We start from the raw sequence: 18,852 nt of genomic DNA, 5'->3' as shown, positions 1-18,852 counted from the left end.
AGGTCTTTCACCTGTTTAAGTTTATTCCTAGATATTGTATTCTGTTTGTCATGATTGTAAATGGGATTGTATTCTTCACTTCTTTTTGTGCTAGTTCATTATTAGTGTATAGAAATGCAACTGATTTTTTTAGTTTGATTTTGTACCCTGCAACTTTTCTGTAGTTGTTGATTATTTCTAATAGTTTTCTGATGGATTCTTTAGGATTTTCTATATATAGAATCAAATCATCCACAAACAGCAAGTTTCTCTTCTTCCTTTCCAATTTGGATACGTTTATTTCTTTTTCTTGCCTAATTGCTCTGGCCAAAACCACCATTACTATGTTGAATAGGAGTGGTGAGAGTGGGTAGCCTTGTCTTTTCCTGTTCTCAGAGGGATGGCTTTCAATTTCTCACTGTTAAGTATGATGTTGGCTGTAGGGTTCTCACATATTACCTCATTATGTTGAAGTATTTTCCTTCTATACCCATTTTATTGAGAGTTTTTATCATAAGTTGATGTTGGATCTTGTCAGTTGCTTTCTCTGCGTCCGTTGAGACTATCATGTGATTTTTATTCTTCATTTTGTTGTTGTGGTGTGCCACATTGATTGATTTGTGGATGTTGAACCATCTTTGCATCCTTCGTATAAATTCCGGTTGATCATAGTGTATGATCTTTTCAGTGTATTGCTGTATTCGGTTTGTCAATATTTCATTCAGAAGTTTTACATCAGTGTTCATCATTAATATCAGCCTGTAGTTTTACTTCTTCATGTTGTCCTAGCCTGGTTTTGGTATCAGGGTAATGTTGGCCTCATGGAATGAATAAGGAAGTGTTCCGTTATCTTCAATTTTTTGTAATAGTTTGAGAGGGATAGATATTAAATATTTGAATGTTTGGTAGAATTGTCAAGAGATCCCATCTGGTCCTGGACTTCTGTTTCTTGGGAGGTTTTTGATTACTGTCTCAAACTCTTCACTTGTGATTAGTCTATTCAGATTCTCTGTTTTTCTTAGTTCAGTTTCTTGAGGTTGTACTAGTCAAGAATTTATCCATTTCTTCTATGTTATCCAATTTGCTGGCACATCATTTTTTATAGTATTCTATTGTAATCATTTGTACTTCTGTGGTATCTGCTGTAATTTCTCCTCTTTTGTTTCTAATTTTTTAAATTTGAGGCTTCTCTTTTTTTTTCTTAGTAAGTCTGGCTAAGGGTTTGTCGATTTTGTTTATCTTCTGAAAGAACCAGCTTTTACTTTCATTGATCCTTTCCACTTTTTTTTAGTCTCTATTTCATTTATTTCTAGTCTACTTATTATTTTCCTCCTTATGGTCACTTTTGGCTTTGTTTGTTCTTTTTCTAGTTCTTTTAGGTGTAGTTTAAGATTACTTATTTGAGGTTTTTCTTATTTGTCGGGGTGGGACTATATTGTTATGAATTTCCCTCTTATAACCACTTTTGTTGCATCCCATATGAGTTGGTATGTTGTATTTTCATTTTCATTTGTGTACAGGTATTTTTTAATTTCTCCTTTGATTTCTTCATTGATCCAGTGGTTGTTCAGTCACATGTTGTTACTTTCCACACTTTTGTGACTTTCCCAGCTTTTTTCTTGTAGTTGATTTCTAGATTCACAGCATTGTGGTCAGAAAAGATGCTTGATGTGATTTCAGTCCTCTTCAATTCATTGAAGATTGCTTTGTTTCCCAACATATGGTCTGTCTTCAAGAATGTTCCATGTGTACTTGAGCAGAATGTGTATGCTGCTATTTTTAGATGGAATGATTTATATATATCTATTAAGTCCATCTGATCAGGTGTTTCATTTAGATCCACTGTATCCTTGTTGCCTTTCTGTCTGGATGATCTGTCCATTGATGTAAGTCGGGTCTTGAGGTCCCCTACTGTTACTGTGTTGCTATTAGTTTCTCCTTTTAGGTCTGTTAATAGTTGCTTTATATACTTTGGTACTCCTGTGTTAGGTACATATATATTCATAAGTGTTATATCCTCTTGATTGACTGTCTCTTTTATTATTATATATTGCCCCTCTTTGTCTCTCATTGTCTTTTTTATCTTGAAGTCTACTTTGTCTGATATAAGTATGGCAACACCTGCTTTCTTTTGTTTGCCGTTTGCTTCGAGTATCATCTTCCATCCCTTCACTCTGAGCCTGTGTTTGTCTTTAGCACTGAGATTTGTTTCCTCGAGGCAGCATATTATTGGATCTTGTTTTTTAATGCATCCAGCCACTCTGGATCTTTTTATTAGAGAACTCAATCCATTTACATTTAGAGTGATTATTGATATATGAGGGTATAATACTGCCATTTTATCTCTTGTTTTCCAGTTTTATATTTCCATTGTTTCTCTTCCCTTATATTTCTGAATGCCCTTTCAGTTTGTTGGTTTTCTCAGTTTTCTCTTTATTTATGAATTGTGGTTCTGCTCTCATTTTTTGTTTAGTGGTTATCATGTGGTTTGTATAAAAGATCTCGTAGATGAGATAGTCCATTTTATGATAGCCTCTCATCTCCATTAGCCTAAGCAGATTCCGTCCCTTTCCTCTTACTCTTCTGAGTTATTCTTGTCACAAATTATTCTGTTTTGTGTTATGAGTTTGTGACTAAATTGAAGTGTTTATAGTTTTTTTTTGTCTTCCTTCCTTTTATCTTTTATATTATGATTAGGTGTTTGCTAACCTGTTCTGATGGAGAACTGCAGATTTCTGATTTTATCTATCTCCTTGCTCAAAGCTTTGTAGACCTTTCCCTTTTTGTTTCAGGTATGAGGACTTCCTTTATTATTTCTTGTAAGGGAGGTCTAGTGGCGATGAACTTCCTCATCTTTTGTTTATCTGGGAAAGCTTTTATTTCTCCATTTTATCTGAAGGATTATTTCACTGGATAGAGTATTCTTGGCTGAAAGTTTTTATCTTTCAGTGTTTTGAATATATCATTCTGTTCTCTCCTAGACTGTAAGGTTTCTGCCAAGAAATCCACTGAAAGCCTGGTAGGGGTTCCTTTGTAGATTATTGTTGTTCCTTGCTGCCCTTAATATTTTTTATCATTGACTTTTGACAGTTTTACTATTATATGCCTTCGAGAAGGTCTTTGTCATTGATGTAATTAGGAGTTCTATTGGCTTCATGTATTTGTAAGTACAGTTTCTTCTCCAGGTTTGGGAAGTTCTTAGTTACAATATCTTTGAACAAGTTCTCGGCTCCTTTCTCCCTCTCTCCTCTGTCTGGAATACGGGTAATTCTTATGTTGCTTTTCCTAATTGAGTCAGATACTTTCTGAGGAATTATTTCATTTTTTACAGATCTTAGTTCTCTCTCCTCCTCCACCTGAAGCATTTCTATATTTCTATCCCCTAAATCACTAATTCTGTCCTCCATAACATCAGCTCTATTTTTTGAGTATTCTCAATTGCTTTTTATCTCATTAATTGGGTTCTTCATATCCAGAATTTCTGGGGTTTTTTTTTTATAGTTTCTGTCTCTTTGGTGAAGTTATTCCTTCTGCTCATTAATTTTATTCCTCAGCTCATTGAACCCTCTTTCTGAGTTGTCTTGTAACTCATTGAGTTTCTTTATGATAGCTATTTTGAATTCTCTTTTACTTAGATTGTAAATTTCTGTGACTTCAGGTTTGGTTTCTGGAGACGTGTGATTTTCCATGTGGTCTAAATTGTTACTGTAATTTTTAATGGTGTTCGATGGACTGATCCTTTCCCAGCATATTTGTGGTAGTATCAGGTCACAGACTCCACCTGCTACTGCTGGAGGAAAGCAGGAGCTGTTTCTGAACCCACCCCATCTACTGGAAGTTGTGCAGGTATGGTGGATGCTCCTTCAGGCCAGGATAGCATTTGAGTGTCTGCTGGGATGCCACTGCCTCTTATTACAGTCACACCAGCCACTGTGCTTGGTGAGCAGTGCTTCTTCCAAGGGGCCACTCATTCAGGCCGTAGCAGCACGCTGGGCCTCCTGCAGGCTGGATTAGCATTTGTGCTTGCATGCAGGACTGCCACTGCCTCCTCTTACAGTCACGCTGGGGAGTGTTCCCACTGGCAGGGCTACGGCAGCATGGTGGGCACTCCCACAGGCTGGGAAAGCATTCATGCATGGGCTGCCACTGCCTCTTCTTGCAGTTGCACCAAGGCACATCCCCACTGAAAGGGCCTCAGCGGCACAGTGTGTTCTTCTGTGGGCCAGGATAGCATTTGCCCACAGTTTGGGCTGTCCCTGTGTGCTCTTAGAGTAGTTCCAGCTGCTGTGAGAGACCTGAAACCTGGCTGATGCTGCCAGGGAGGGGTAGGGGAGCGCCCAGCTCTCTCCACTGCTTCCTGAGGACCCAGTCCATCCACCATTAGGTGTATAGCTGTGAGGTTCTCTCGGGTTCCCTGTTGTGCTGTGTATGTATCCTCCATTGGTCAGTGAATGTCCATTTAGTTGTAATTCAGAGGGGGTAAAACAAAGGGAATATCTTACTCTGCCATGTTGCTGACATCACTCCTAAAATTTTGAGAAAGAATTCTTGAACTGACAGATATTTGAAGTTTTGGTAGTAATAATTTCTTTCTTAAAGTAGCTGGCAACAATCTTAAGGAAAAGACACTTATAGCAAATTATAGCAAATATTGGCTTTCCTGTGTGAGTAGAAAAATACACCAAACATTTTTCAGTTATGCTTCTCTCCTTCTTCAAATGGCCACCTTGGCAGTGTGGAACAAACATCTGCTTTGCTTTTGAGTGCTGAGGGGGTAAGAGAAGAATAGATCATGTAAATGACCAGAATTGAAAATATCTTATGTATTGTTTTCCTAATACCATGGGTTCCCCTTCTGTAAGGAACTCATTGCCTCTTTTTAAGAAAAATTTGTCTGTATACACATTTATTATGATTATTAACCGTCATCTTAATGTATTTAATAATTACCACATAATTACTACCTCAAAATAATACAAAATGTTCTCTGAGAATAGAAGTTGTATTATAATCTGCATTTGGTTCTGTATGGATATAGTTATCTTTTCCATTATGTGAATTTCCTTATTCATAGGAGGAGTATCATTGTGTAACATATTTTCTCTACACCACTGTTGTGCTTGTTAATATGCCTGGTTCTCTCAATGGCCCTCTACAAATTTAGCAGAGTGCTCTAAAGCTTCGGTGTGCCAATAATTGATTCCATCACTCAACTGGCTTTCTCTAAGGGGTCTACTCTATGCCAACTTTTCCTCTAAGGCCTTGGGAATACAAAGTTGCCCTCAAAAACTTAATCTCTCTTGATTATCATGTGAAAACACTTACGTTAGCCATTTTTTCATGGATGTTGTGCAAAAGTAAGCTAAAGAGCCTCATTCTCTTGGAGTTCACTCAGCATTCAAAATACCCTTGTGTAGAATTAACTTTTTCTTGAAAATCAGTTACTTCTGTAACTGAAGTAGAGGGCTCTGCCTGAGAGTCAAGCATTCTACCCAAATGAGATAAGCTGCCTCTGTGAAAATCTTGAATGCCCCTGGAGGGAAATTTTCTTTTAAAATGCTGGATGAGAACTTTGTGTATTAAATCAGTTTTTCTTCCCTCTGCAAAAGATGTCGTGTCTTATAATACAACTGGAGGTTATCTGCAGGAGCTCAGGCAGGCAGTGACAGACCTGCAGTTCAGTCTTTGTTCTTCCACTCAGGGCCCCACAAGCTGTCTGATCTTGGTCTGGGACATACACTCCAGCTCACTACCCAACATTCCCCCAAGAATTTCATGTGACTACCAACAGGAGTAAGAGGAGCTGGTATATGGCTCTAGTAACTGTCAATATCACTTTCTTTTCTACCCTGCTTTCTAGTCTGTCATTATCTTTATGCATATTTTCCCTAGAAATTACAAAAGTCTAGGGAAGTTAAAAATTAGCTTACTCTCTCTCACACAAAGGAAGCCAGGGATCTTTGCCCTATGGATGGAGAAAATAACACACTGATATTTAAGTGAAACTATTTATAATCCTCTTGTCTTATAAGTTTTCTCATTAATATTTCTTATGTAACTCAAAATGAAAATAGACAGAATGAATGCAAATACAGTTTAAAGCTAAATATCTTTTATTCCAGTGTCTAAGCTAACCCAACACATCTACGTAGGCATTAGATCTTGCTCAGAAATAAGAGAGTGAAATCTGCTAAGAGATAGGCAAAGTGAAACTTTTACTTTAGATATATACGTTGGCCCATGGTTAAACCTATATCTTTTTTCATCTGAGAATACATTCAGAAGTTCTCTCCTATGTACAGCATTTCTCATTATGTTCTGAGTCTAGATGTCAGGCTGGAGAAAATTTTTAAGACAATATCCTACAGAGTCTGGATAAAACAGTAAACAAAATTATCAGGTTCTTTAAGAAGTTGTTTACAAGAAATTTGCCTTCTGCTTTGTCTGGACCATAACACACAGTACACAGTAGAATAGAATGACTAATACTTCTGATATAAGCTGTAAAAAATCTACTGCCTAGAGAGAAATGTGGAGAATTAGGTGATATCAGAGATAGAAGTTATAGTGGATTGATATAGTCATTTGTTTATGAATCAAATATTTATTTTGTGTAGACTATGTGCTTTCGCTCTTATAGACTCTAGAGATCTGACAGTGAATAAAATACACAAATTCCTGCCCTCATGACACTTACATTCTGGTGGGCAGAGTCACTCAACAAATGTAATAAATGAGTAAATTATATAATATATTTAGAGGGATAAATATTATGGAATAGAAAAAGTAAAGTATGAGGGAGAATTTGCTATTTTGAATAAGGTAGTCAGGGTAGGCTTTACTGAGAAGGTGAACATACCATGGGACTGTCTTCCATGGGAGAGACCTCTTTTCTACTATCCTCTCATCCTTGGATTCAAAATGACTTCCACATTAATGAGGTGGAGCCAAGGGATGAAATTACAGTCAGCCTTCTCACTCTTGTGGTCACTTAGTATAAATAAGTAAACTAGATATAAAAACTTTGCAGTAATCCAGATGAGAGAAGATGGTGGCTTGGATTTGGGCTACTTTTTATAGGTAGAACTAGAAACTAGACTATGCTGGTTTCCTTTCTGGTAGGGTAGAGTGAGCTCCTAACAGAGCAGTGCTTCCACAATTAAATATTAACACTGAGTAAAATCTAAAAAACAACCACCTTTGGTTCTTCAGATTGAACAAAAGCAGGCAGATATTGGAGGGGAGTAAAAACTTGGAGAAAGGGACTAACACAAGGTAAGTTTCCTTTTTTTATGGTTTTGATACGATCTGTAGTCTCAGCATAGCATGGGGTTAGTAAAACTCCACCAGAAAGCCTGCCGTATTTTTAGCATGAGGAACCAAGAGATGGAGCCTCAGGCAGGCGTGACCACTGAAAGGATTCCTAGACAGGAGAGAGTAGGAGATGGAGAATCCCAAATTCCATATATGAACTCCGCCCATGTCACTGGTTGATCCCTGAACCACACATAGGCATGGCAAACTCAAAGCAGCTAGCAACTAGGGCTAAATGAGTGCTAAGATTTGAACAGTCATCAATCACAGGAGGAACAGATTACAGATTAAGTCTAACCAAGTTAATTCCCTATTAAAACAAAAATACTAACTAACCGTCTTCAGAAGAATGTAAGAGAATCTAGAGGCTTCACAACATAGAATTACAGTGTATAAGATACGATCCAAAATTATGGGATGTACAGAGAACTAGGAAAGTGTGACCCATTCTGAAGGGAAAAAATCAACAGAAGCCAATCCTGAGATAACTCAGGTGTTGGAATTATTAGAGGAGGACTTTTTTTTGATGAAGAAGAGTCAGCCTGAGCTGATGTCCATGCCAGTCTTCCTCTATTTTTTAGTATGTGGGCCACCAGCACAGCATGGCCACTAACAGAGTGGTGTAGGTCCTTGCCTGGGAACCAAACCCAGGCCACTGAAGCAGAGTGTACCGAACTTAACCACTAGGCTACTGGGGCTGGCCCCAGACAAAGATTTTAAAGCAGTGATTATAACATGTTCAATGACTAAAAAGATAGTAAAAATCTCAACAGGAAAATAGAAAATATTTGTTTAAATACCACGTGGAAATTTTAGAACTGAAAAATATAATATCTGTGTTAAGAATATCTGGAATAAAAATATAACTGGATGAGATTAATTGAACCATGAGATGATAGCAGAGAGAATCAGTGAATTTGAAGGCCAATGTAACTTATCCAGTCTAAGGAAGAGAGAGAAAAAATATTGAAACAAAACAAGATAAACAACAAAGCCCCTGGGTGACAATTTCAAAAGGCCCATTGAAATTTCAGAGGGTTGGGGCTGGCCCCGCAACCAAGTGGTTAAGTTCACATGCTCCACTTTGGTAGCCCAGGGTTTCGCCTGTTGGGATCCTGGGTGTGGATATGGCACCATTCATCAGGCCATGTTGAGGTGGCATCCCACATACCACAACTAGAAGGACTCACAACTAAAATATACAATTATGTACTGGGGGGATTTGGGGAGAAAAAGCAATAAAAAGAAAAGAAGATTGGCAACAGTTGTTAGGTGCCAATCTTAAAAAAAAAGAAAAGAAATTTCAGAGGGAGAAGAGAAAAAGAATGGAGCAGAAAAAACATTTGAAGAAATAACGGCAAATGACTTCTAAGATTTTGTGGAAGACATAAATTTACAGGTTCAAGAAGCCCATCAAACAACAAACAGGATAAATATGACACATCATAGCCTAACTGCTTAAAACCAATAAAGAAAATCTTAAAAGCAGCTAGTAAAAAATGACGTATTTGCATACAGGGAGCAACAACTCGAGTGATCATGGACTTTTTATCAGAAACTATAGAGGCCGGAAGACAATAGAAAAACATCTTTAAAGTATTGAAGGACAAACAAATACAAAATTATATATCTGCTGAAAAAAATATTTCAAGAATGAAGACAAAATAAAGTCAATTTCAGATAAAGAAAAACTAAGAGAATTTGTCACCAGTAGAATCGTACTTCAAGAGATACTCACAGAAATTCTCTAGGGTAAAAGAAAGAATTGAAGGGAAACTCAGATCCTCAGGAATGAATGAAGAACACTGAAAATGGTACATATATGGGTAAATATAAAATCCTATTTGTCCTCTTAACTTGAAAAAAATACATGATGTATGAAGCAAAAATATTTTCTTGAGGCTGTTATATATGTACATGTGCATATGAGAACTATATAGCAGAAAGGATGGGGGAGTGTAATTTAGTCTCTACAGTTGCAAGATTTCTACATTTTATGTAAAATAGGGAAATATTAACTCTAAATTCACTACAAAAAGTTAAGGATGTATAAAATAATGCAAAGAGGTGTAGCTAAAATGCTCAATAGATAAATAGAATTCTAAAATATCCCCAATAATGGGAGATTTCTGGAACTATTTTGGTTCTATCCTCACATTCTAAAGTACATGTTCATGGTGCTTAAAAGCCAAGTCACATTAAGAGAGTACAGTTTCAGATATCATTCAAAATGATAATGAGTTGCTTCAGTGGCTAAATTTAATCTTTCTTAGATAGAAAATTGCCTGACAGTAGAGGTCAAAATCATCAAGACATAGAAGAAAACAGATAACCTGTCGTAGAAGGAAAATCCTTTTTTACCATTAAGTGGTGGTAAAGTTTTTCAACTTAAGTTGAAAACTAGAAAATTGCCATTATGTGCATTCATTGATTCCTCCTTCAGTTCTTTTTCTTTAGAGTATTATGTGTGCACACAAAGATGTTAAAGAGCCTGCAGTTAGCTGGTAACATTTATCAAATGAACGAATGACTTTTTATAAACTCTCAAGATGGTCTTTCAGCATTGTCTATAGTTGCAAAAATGACTTTGTGTAGAATCTGGCTGAATTCAGATTAAAGGCATTCTCTCCTTTCCGCCATTTCTGCTTCTGCCTCAAGGCCAAAGCTACAGGTAGAGTGATTCAAGTAGATTAGTCACTCCCTCTCCTATCCTCACCATCCACTTGGCTCCACCCCTTTGGCTGCTGATTCCTACTAGGTACTAGTCAGCAGAAGATAGTCTCAAAGGATCCACACCATCCATCCTGGTCCTACAGATCATTTAAATAACCGCTATAGTCTTCTCAAATACTTCTACTGCAGATCACAATCTGTTAAAAACCAGCAGAGAGCTTCTGCCAGCGATGTCAGTGCCCAGGTTGGAATATCCACTGGTCACCACTAAGGGTTTTGTTAAAGAAAAATATTATTCAGGGGCTGGCGCCATGGCCTAGTGGTTGGGTTTGGTATGCTCCAATTTGGTGGCCTGGGTTTGTGGGTTTGGATCCCAGGTGCAGACCTACACCACTCATCAGCCGTGCTGTGGCAGCGACCCACATATAAAATAGAGGATGAGTGGCACAGATGTTAGCTCAGGGATAACCTTCCTCAAGCAAAAAAAAAAAAAAAGAAAAGAGTAGGATTGGCAACAGATGTTAGCTCAGGGGTAATCTTCCTCAGGAAAAAAAAATTATTCAGACACTTGTTAAAAATAGCAAGGCAGACTTTATTCAGGACCGTTGTGATAGGTGTAAGATCCACTGCAGTGGAATTTTGCAGTAGAGGAGGGAGATTGGGCTTAACTATGAATACAAGGAAAAGTGGGAATTTATAGCCAGAGAGCAGGGTGGGAGTCGGTGGATGGAAAATTACTTAAAAAAAAAAAAATCAGGTAAGGGGAGATACTGGCTAGACCAGCCTAACCAGATTCTTGCTGAAGGCAGGCCAGGGTGATCAGACATCACCTGGGAGGTGATGAGGAATGAGGAGCCTGATAGATATTGAGGTTGATCAAACATTGAAGGTGGGGGATTCTCGCTAAATCAGCTTAGCAGTATTCTTGCTAAATTAGACAATGCAGAGAAGGAAATGGAAATCTAAAAGTTGAGGCCTAGTTGGAAAAAAAGCTCAGAGGAGCCTGACTAGAGTTTGGTCAAGGAGAGAATCTCTGTCAGCTTCCTTCTCAAACTGTATAGTCTGGGTTTGGTCAAAGAATGTCTGACCATCAGTGAGTCAGCAGGTCTTGACCCAGCACCTCTTGTGTTCCTGATAAGAGAAGCCCTGCCCTCTGGGAAGCACATCTGATAAACATTTTTTTTTTTAAGATTTTATTTTTTTTTTCCTTTTTCGCCCCAAAGCCCCCCGGTACATAGTTGTATATTCTTCGTTGTGGGTCCCTCTAGTTGTGGCATGTGGGACGCTGCCTCAGCATGGTTTGATGAGCAGTGCCATGTCCGTGCCCAGGATTCGAACCAACGAAACACTGGGCTGCCTGCAGCGGAGCACATGAGCTTAACCACTCAGCCACGGGGCCAGCCCCTGTGATAAACATTTAAACAAGATAGTTTTATAGCTAAGGAGACGGCTTTTTAAGAGGAAATTCCATAGCCACAAGTATTCTGTGAAGGCCTTTTGATCCAGGAGATGAGCAAAACTGCGAAATAAACCTCAGAAGATAGCTGTCAGGAAGCATTTAAAGGCTCTGGCATATGGAAGCAGAAGTCCCACGTTTCAGTGAATTGACAATGGGCTAAGAGCCCTTTCTTCAGGAGAAGTGTGCATACTTTTCTTTGCAAGGGGACTTTTTCTCTTCAGACACATGCAGTGTCAGCTAGGGCTTGCTCTTTTCTGAGCCCATTGAATGTTCCCTTTTTCTTGCTGCCCTTGCTAACCCTGACACCAGTACAAACTAATTTCTTTTATGGTCCCAATCTCAAGTTTGCAGAGTACCTAAAGATACTCCAGAGTAGCAGATGCAGGAAAATACAAAGAGATTGAAGAAGGTACAGGATTGAAGTTTACTATATTTCTTGTGTTTCTTTCAAAAAGCTTTATTATTGTTAAAATATACTTGGCTTGGGGAGATTTCAGCTAATTGGTGTTTCCCTGGAAACCAGATGCTTAGAGAAACAGCTTAACTGTAAAGCCTGTGTCTGGTGTCCTTAGAGTCATAATCCTGGAGAATCTCTGAGGCTAGATTCCCTGAGACACAACTTGTAGTGATTGGAAGTGTTTCTGTCAGAACCAGAGTCGTTTCTTCACGAATTAGGGCTTATATTGTTTGTCTTCACAAAGCAATGTAAAACATCTGCCTGGCTTTAGATCTGGAGTTATTAGATATCATCTGAAGACAGAGCAAGCTCTTTAAAATGGAATCTTTGAATCCTCACATGGAAGTGGAAAAACACTAGGTACTGGATCCTGTCACCAGATCAGTCAGTGCATCAGGACTGTGTTTTGAAGGATGTGCTATATGCTGTTTAAAAGCAAAGAATGGAGACTGGTGAAAGAGAATGGGAAACTGAGCATTAGATGTGTAGGCTTGGTGTCCATGAAGCAAGCTGTATGGCTTTTGTTAGGGTAACTAGAAATCAAGCACAAAGGAAGGGAAGAAATAGTGGACAAAATAGCACAAATGAGAGGAAACTGTGAGTCTAGGTTGATCCTTTGCAGTAGATGGGAACCAGGACAGTCCACAGTTGTGACTTGTTAGACAAAGGTAAATGGTATGAGAGAAATGGAAATTTAGGATTTCAAATACAAAATATATACAGTTACGAGCTTTAAAAAATGAGTTCTTCGGTAGACAGCAGTGGAGAATGTTTTGTCACAACATTCCTGTTACTGAACCTGAAGTGAGTTCGCTCACCCGTTGCACAGCAAGCCAGTTTCTGACACTGGGTGTGGTGGAAGAAAGTAGGAATTTTATTTATCCACAACGCTGAGCAAGGAGAGAGGGCAGCTAATGCTGAAATCCCAAACTCCCTGAAAAGCTAAAAGAAAGGGTTTTTATTTGGGGTTTTAGGTAGGGGAGGGAGAGCATATGGCCTTGCTGGTCGGAGCTTTCCCACCAGCCTGTCTTTGGCCTTGAGACACTTACAGAGAGGAGGGAGCTTGTGACCTTGCTGGTCAGCAGCTTTCCCACCAGCCCGTATCTCTTTGTGGGGAGGAGATAGTCCAGGTGCTTGTCCTTGACAGTGTTTGTCTCCATGGAGGATAGTGGATTCTGGAGGCAGGAAGCCAGAGAGTCAGCAGGGAATGAGTGTTTTGGTTTTAACCCCATATATGCTGGGTTTAATGTGAGGAAACTGATATCACTCCCTATACAAACTTATTTTATCTTAATATGGCATCTAGAGATGTAGCTGTACTTTCTGAGGGAACACTCCAAGTAGCTTTCCCTCTGAGCACATTTAGAAGAGACACTCATGTGGAAATAGATTCTGCCACCTGATTACCTTGAACTCAGTTAATTATTATTAAAACTCCTAGTGCTCCCCCAAAAGCCATAATATACTTTATATGGACTCTTCAAATCAAAGTTGTAAAACCATTAATATATACCTGATTGTTTCCCTAAAGTTTTGAACCTAAACGCATAAAAAGATAGCCTATTCTCACAAGAAATTTTAATGGAAAATAGAAATATTTCAGTACCTCAAGACAGAAGGGAGGGATACACATAACAGATGCACCAGACCAATGATAGTGGAGGCCCAAGAGCTAGAGCCTAAACTAAGATGCTTGTACAGAAGAAGGGAATACCAGAAAAAAAGAGATTCCAGTACCTGGTGAAGTGAATGCAAAGCTAGTTTGTAAGTTGCACAGGAAAAAAAGTCTTATAGTCATCCTTTGTTTATTGGACAAAAATCGTATTATCTTCCTTGGTTATCCAACTTTACCAGACTTAGCTCTGAATTACTTTTTGGAGTGACTATTGAATGTATGTTGAGGCCATTATTCACGGAAGGGAATACAAAAGGAGTAGACAGGTTTAAGGGGACTGGTTTTAGACCAGTAGTTCTTAACCTTGGCTGCATGTTAGAATTAAAGTTCCCAGTGTCCAGGCCACTCACCAGATTAATTGAATCAGGAGCTCTTAAGTGATTCCAGGGTACAGGGAAGGGAACTTTGAGCACTACCAACTGGGACAGCTGAGTTTAAGGAATCTGTCAGATTTTGTGTAGAGCTACTACACCCAGAAAGCAGTAGGAGGGTGTTAGAAATAATTTGTCAGTAATATAGTTACAGTACTGATTTGAAAATTATTTTTTGTAAATTAGAGTGGATTTGAGGTAATAATTATAGTATTCTTCTTGCTAATTTATTCAACATATGTTGTACGCCTACCATGTGTAAGACATTGTTCCAGGTGCCAGGGATTTAACACAAGACAAAGAAAATCCCTTCCGTCTTGTAGTTTACATTCTAGAGGAGGAAACAGACAGTAAATAAATATATACTATAAAGCCAGGAAGAAAATGAAGCAATTGAGAATCACAGAAATAGGACATGGCACTTTTAAAATTGAGGTGCTTAGGGAAGACCCCTCTAAAGAGATGACACTGTCTCCTCAGCATATTAAATCACTGAACCTCTCATGACTCCAGTGACTGATCCCTCCAACAAATCCCCTAGAATAGGCTCTGGAAGATAGGTAATCTCAAATATTCACAGTTATCATCATTATTATATGTGTTGGAGCTTCGCTCTTGAGTCCAAACGTAAGTGTTCATTATATGCTTTAGTTGGGCTTCTGAAAGACAAGAATGGCAAATAAAGGTCAGTTGCCACTGCAAAGATTCTTCCTATCGCAGAGGCTCTGCTTTTGCTGGCAAGCAGCCTCCCCTGCACCCTCAAGTGACAGGATCTCTGTCAGCTTTGCCTGGGTTGCAGGGCAGCAGAGAGATTCCACCAAGCCAAGATGTCATCAGAGCAGCGTGGCAGCAGCAAGCACATTCTGAATATTCATTTATTGCTGTTAAGCTCTTGGGAGCCTTTAAAGCAGGAAAAAGCTGTGTGTGTACAGATGGAGCCTTCTTTGGGAAAACTGCCCCTTTTTTATTTCTCATTTTGCTCTCAGCTGCCTTGGTATTTTAATTGTGTTGTCCTTATAAAGTCATGAGAAGTCAAGAAGATTTTATTAGGTGAAATTTATTTTTATTTAGTAAGTATCTATAAACTGTAAGCCTCTTTGCTTGATTCTTTGAGGATAGCAGAGATGTAGGAGGTAACACTCCCTGCTGCTTTACAAACAAGGAAAGTGGACTTAAAGCGTGTGTTGGAGATCCCCAGGACAACCCCTAGTGCTCATTCACTAGAAGGACTCATGGGTCTCAGCATATAGTTGTACTCATAGGTGAGATTTATTACAGTGACATAGTAAGGATACATAGCTGGATCATAAGGGAGACTGACACAGGCAGAGTCTGGAGGAATCCATGTGTAGGCTTCCTTATGCTCTCTCCCTTACATGAGGGGTCACACAGCATAGTCTTCCAGCTGTGAAAATGCAGCAACATGTGTGTCGTGTTTTGACCCAGGAAGCCCATTAGAGACCCTATACCCGCTGTGTGTTGGCAGTTGTCACATAGACACCCTCTGATGAGCATGCACAAAATTCCCAGAAGGGAAGCAAATGTTCAGCATAAATCATATTGTTCACGCAAACAGTCTGGGCAGTGAGTCACCTTTAACTGCTGGGAATACTCCAAGAGCTGTATTCCAAGATGCCAGCCAAAGGCAAACCTTACAAGCAGGCCTTTTTAAGGATAGAAGTATCACGCCTGCTAATTTTTTCTGCACAGAGAAGGTGTCACATATGTACACAACCAGCTCTAGTCCTAGCCTGTCAGAGTCACTGCCATAACTGTTTAGATGTTAGAGAAGGAACAGTTCCCTTCTGACTGGTGGGGTCATGGAAGCCTTCGTGATACTGGATGTTTGAGCTGGACCTCAAAGAATAGGCAGGGTTTGAGCAGCAGAAAGAAGTAGGGAGACAGGATGCAGTCAGCAAAAAGTACTTTTAGGGAAAGGCAAGCAGGCCCATCTGGCCTGAAACAAGATACGTTGATGGAAGTAGGAGAATCTAGGAAGGCAGGGAGAGGACAGATGCTGGAGGGCCTAGACTGCAGGGTAGAGGTTTGTGGGCTTCTTCTACAGAGATGGAACACTACTGAAGGTTTCTATTTAAGAAAGGAAGTCATATGGTTCAAGCTGTGTTTGCAGAAGATGTATCTGGGGATAGTAGATAGCTGACCTGGAGGTTGGAGTATCTAGAGGTGGAAGGCTACTGAAGATACCTGGGCATATTCTCAAAGAGCCTGGGCTTCAGAATATGCTCACTCATTTATGGCCCACCTCAGTCTATAGGAAATACATGAAATAAATGGGGAAGGTAAAGTCTTTGTCTGTGTTATGAGTGCCCTATAGTACCTTTGCTGTCAGGCCAGAGGTGACTAAGCCTGTCTTAACGTGTGTAGTGAATTTGTGCCTACTGCTGCAATGTTCTAAATGCAGAGAAGAGATTGTATTTACCTAAAAATATTGTGCCAGCCCTGCTGGTCTAGTGGTTAAGATTCAGTTCTCTCACTCTGTGGCCTGGGTTCATTTCCCAGTCAGGGAACCGACAGTCTGTCAGTTGTTATACTGTGGCAGCTGCATGTAGCTGTGATGCTGAAAGTATGCCACTGGTATTTCAAATACCAGCAAGGTCACCCATGGTGAACACGTTGCAGCAGAGCTTCCAGACTAAGACAGACTAGGAAGAAGGACCTGGCCACCCAGTTCTAAAAAAACTGGCTATGAAAACCCTATGAATAGCAGCAGAGCATTGTCTCATATAGCACCAGAAGGTGAGAGGATGGCCCAAATGATTGGACAGAGTTCCACTCTGCTGTACACATGGTCACTAGGAGTCAGAATTAACTTGATGGCACTAACAACAACAAAATACTGTGCAGCCTGCACTGATCAGAGTATTCGGAAACTGCCAAATCCTCATTCCAAGTCTGCACAAATATCTGGCTGTCTTGTCCCAGCCCCAAGCATCAGTAGAGCAATGTCTGCCTTAGTACACCTTCTTTTATGAAGCTGCAAGTACTCTATGCACACTTTTGGGTTTCAAGGCCACTCTACTCTCATCAAAAGGTTCAGAAGGGGCCAGAGGACAGACCACATGGGACCTGCTCACTGGCAATTCTTTAGATTCTATCTGACTTCCTGGATTCTTATGCCAGATCCCTGGCCATGGACATCTCAAACTGCCTCACTTGGGCCCTATGCTCCTGGTTCACAGAATTTTGATCCAGCGTATTTGTGATGACCACAGGCTTCCTTGTCTATGCTTTGATTGCTAGGTTTTCATAAGTCAACTTGCGTCTCATGCCCATTTCTAAATCTTAGAGACCAGGAATGCCTGCCCCAGAGAATGCCATTCCTAGACCAGGCCCTCTGAACATCTTTCCTCCAGCCCCAAAACCCTACCTGTGTATCCTGATCCTAGGGTTGCCAGCATATTAATTTTGTACTTTGGAACAGTACTGCTATGCAGTAGTATAGAGCCCTTTGTCTCAGTGACCCTCCACAGACCCTATAGAGCCTTGCTGTCCAATAGAACTTTCTAGGATGATAGAATCTATCATTATCTACATTATGGTATGCATGGTAGTTACTAGCTACATGTGGCTATTTAGCACCTGAAATGTGACTGGTGCGACCAAGAACTGAGTTTCTAATTTCAGTTAAGTTTAAGTATAAATAACTACATGTAGCTGTAGTGGCTACCATGTTGTATAGCATAGCATAGAACCTGGTGGACTGAGTGATCTGGTGAACTGGTTGTGCAAGGCCATGGCAGAAAGAGTAGACTGAGTCCATGTGCATAGGATATTAAGAGGAGGGAAAGACATGAAGCAAAAGAGGAAAATTAAGAATGAGAGAGTTTTTCGTGTTCTCAAATGTATCCATTTGTGCATTTATAGGTGTGTAGTATTTAGAGACATGTAGCTATTTTCAAATTGGCTTATTTCTTTTTCATCAATATTAAATCTTATTTTCACCACTTAAATTTATATTGTGAAAGACAATTGAAATGATTGCAGACTTTGGAAAATCCAGACTTTAGTTGAAATCTTGTCTCTATACCTTACTAGCTATGTTACTATAATATTGTTTTTAAAATAATATCAACAATTTTTTCCATATTTTAAGAGAGAGTAAAAAAGAATTTGACATAGTGCAGTGAACATTGTTCCTATATTTTAAACTTTTTTAAAAAATTTAGAATTCATAAATACTTTAAAAGTTTTAGTACTTGTGAAATCTTTACTTGCTGTTATTGCTTGAGATTTTTCCTGAGCTTTTTAGTCTTGTATTTTAAAAGCCTAGAAAATAGCCAGTAAAATGTCTGACAGATTTAAATATTTATTTGGCTTTCAGGTTAGCTGAATTTTCTAGCTTCTGTTCAGAAAACAATCAAGATTTTTCTATTTCTCCTGTGTATGTTTATTTTGGTTTCTAGAAGCTCTGCTATTCCCATCAGGACTCCCTCGTGACACATAATATCATATTAAACAGCAAGACTTTACCTCATTGAGGGGCTGGCGCCATGCCAAGTGGTTAAGTTCACGCGGGGCTCCACTGCAGGCGGCCCAGTGTTTTGTTGGTTCGAATCCTGGGCGCGGACATGGCACTGCTCATCAAACCACGCTGAGGCAGCGTCCCACATGCCACAACTAGAAGGATCCACAACAAAGAATATACAACTATGTACTGGGGGGTTTTGGGGAGAAAAAGGAAAAAATAAAATCTTTAAAAAAAAAAAAGACTTTACCTCATTGAGGCACAGCATTGGTAGGGAAATCTCTGATACCAGAAATAGTGACAAGAACAAGTTAATAAGTATAAATAATGTATTTTCTGGTAAACTTAGAGGACTTAGGTAGTTCAAACAGGCCAGATCTGTAGGAGTGTATGGGTGTGTGTGTGTTGTATGGAAGATCAGGAAAAACCTTAGACAAA

General features: G+C 39.3%; 1 protein-coding gene across 38 annotated transcripts in view; it reads left to right on the top strand.

The window, feature by feature from the left end:
• DOCK3 (dedicator of cytokinesis 3) overlaps positions 1-18,852 on the top strand; it is a 445,464-nt gene that overhangs the window by 279,159 nt on the left and 147,453 nt on the right. The gene's annotated exons all lie outside the window — the stretch shown is intronic.

Source organism: Equus przewalskii, chromosome 15, assembly GCF_037783145.1.
Source record: "Equus przewalskii isolate Varuska chromosome 15, EquPr2, whole genome shotgun sequence".
NCBI lineage: Eukaryota > Metazoa > Chordata > Mammalia > Perissodactyla > Equidae > Equus > Equus przewalskii.
Note: the sequence above shows the minus strand (reverse complement) of the source record. Positions and strands in the feature narration are given on the sequence as shown.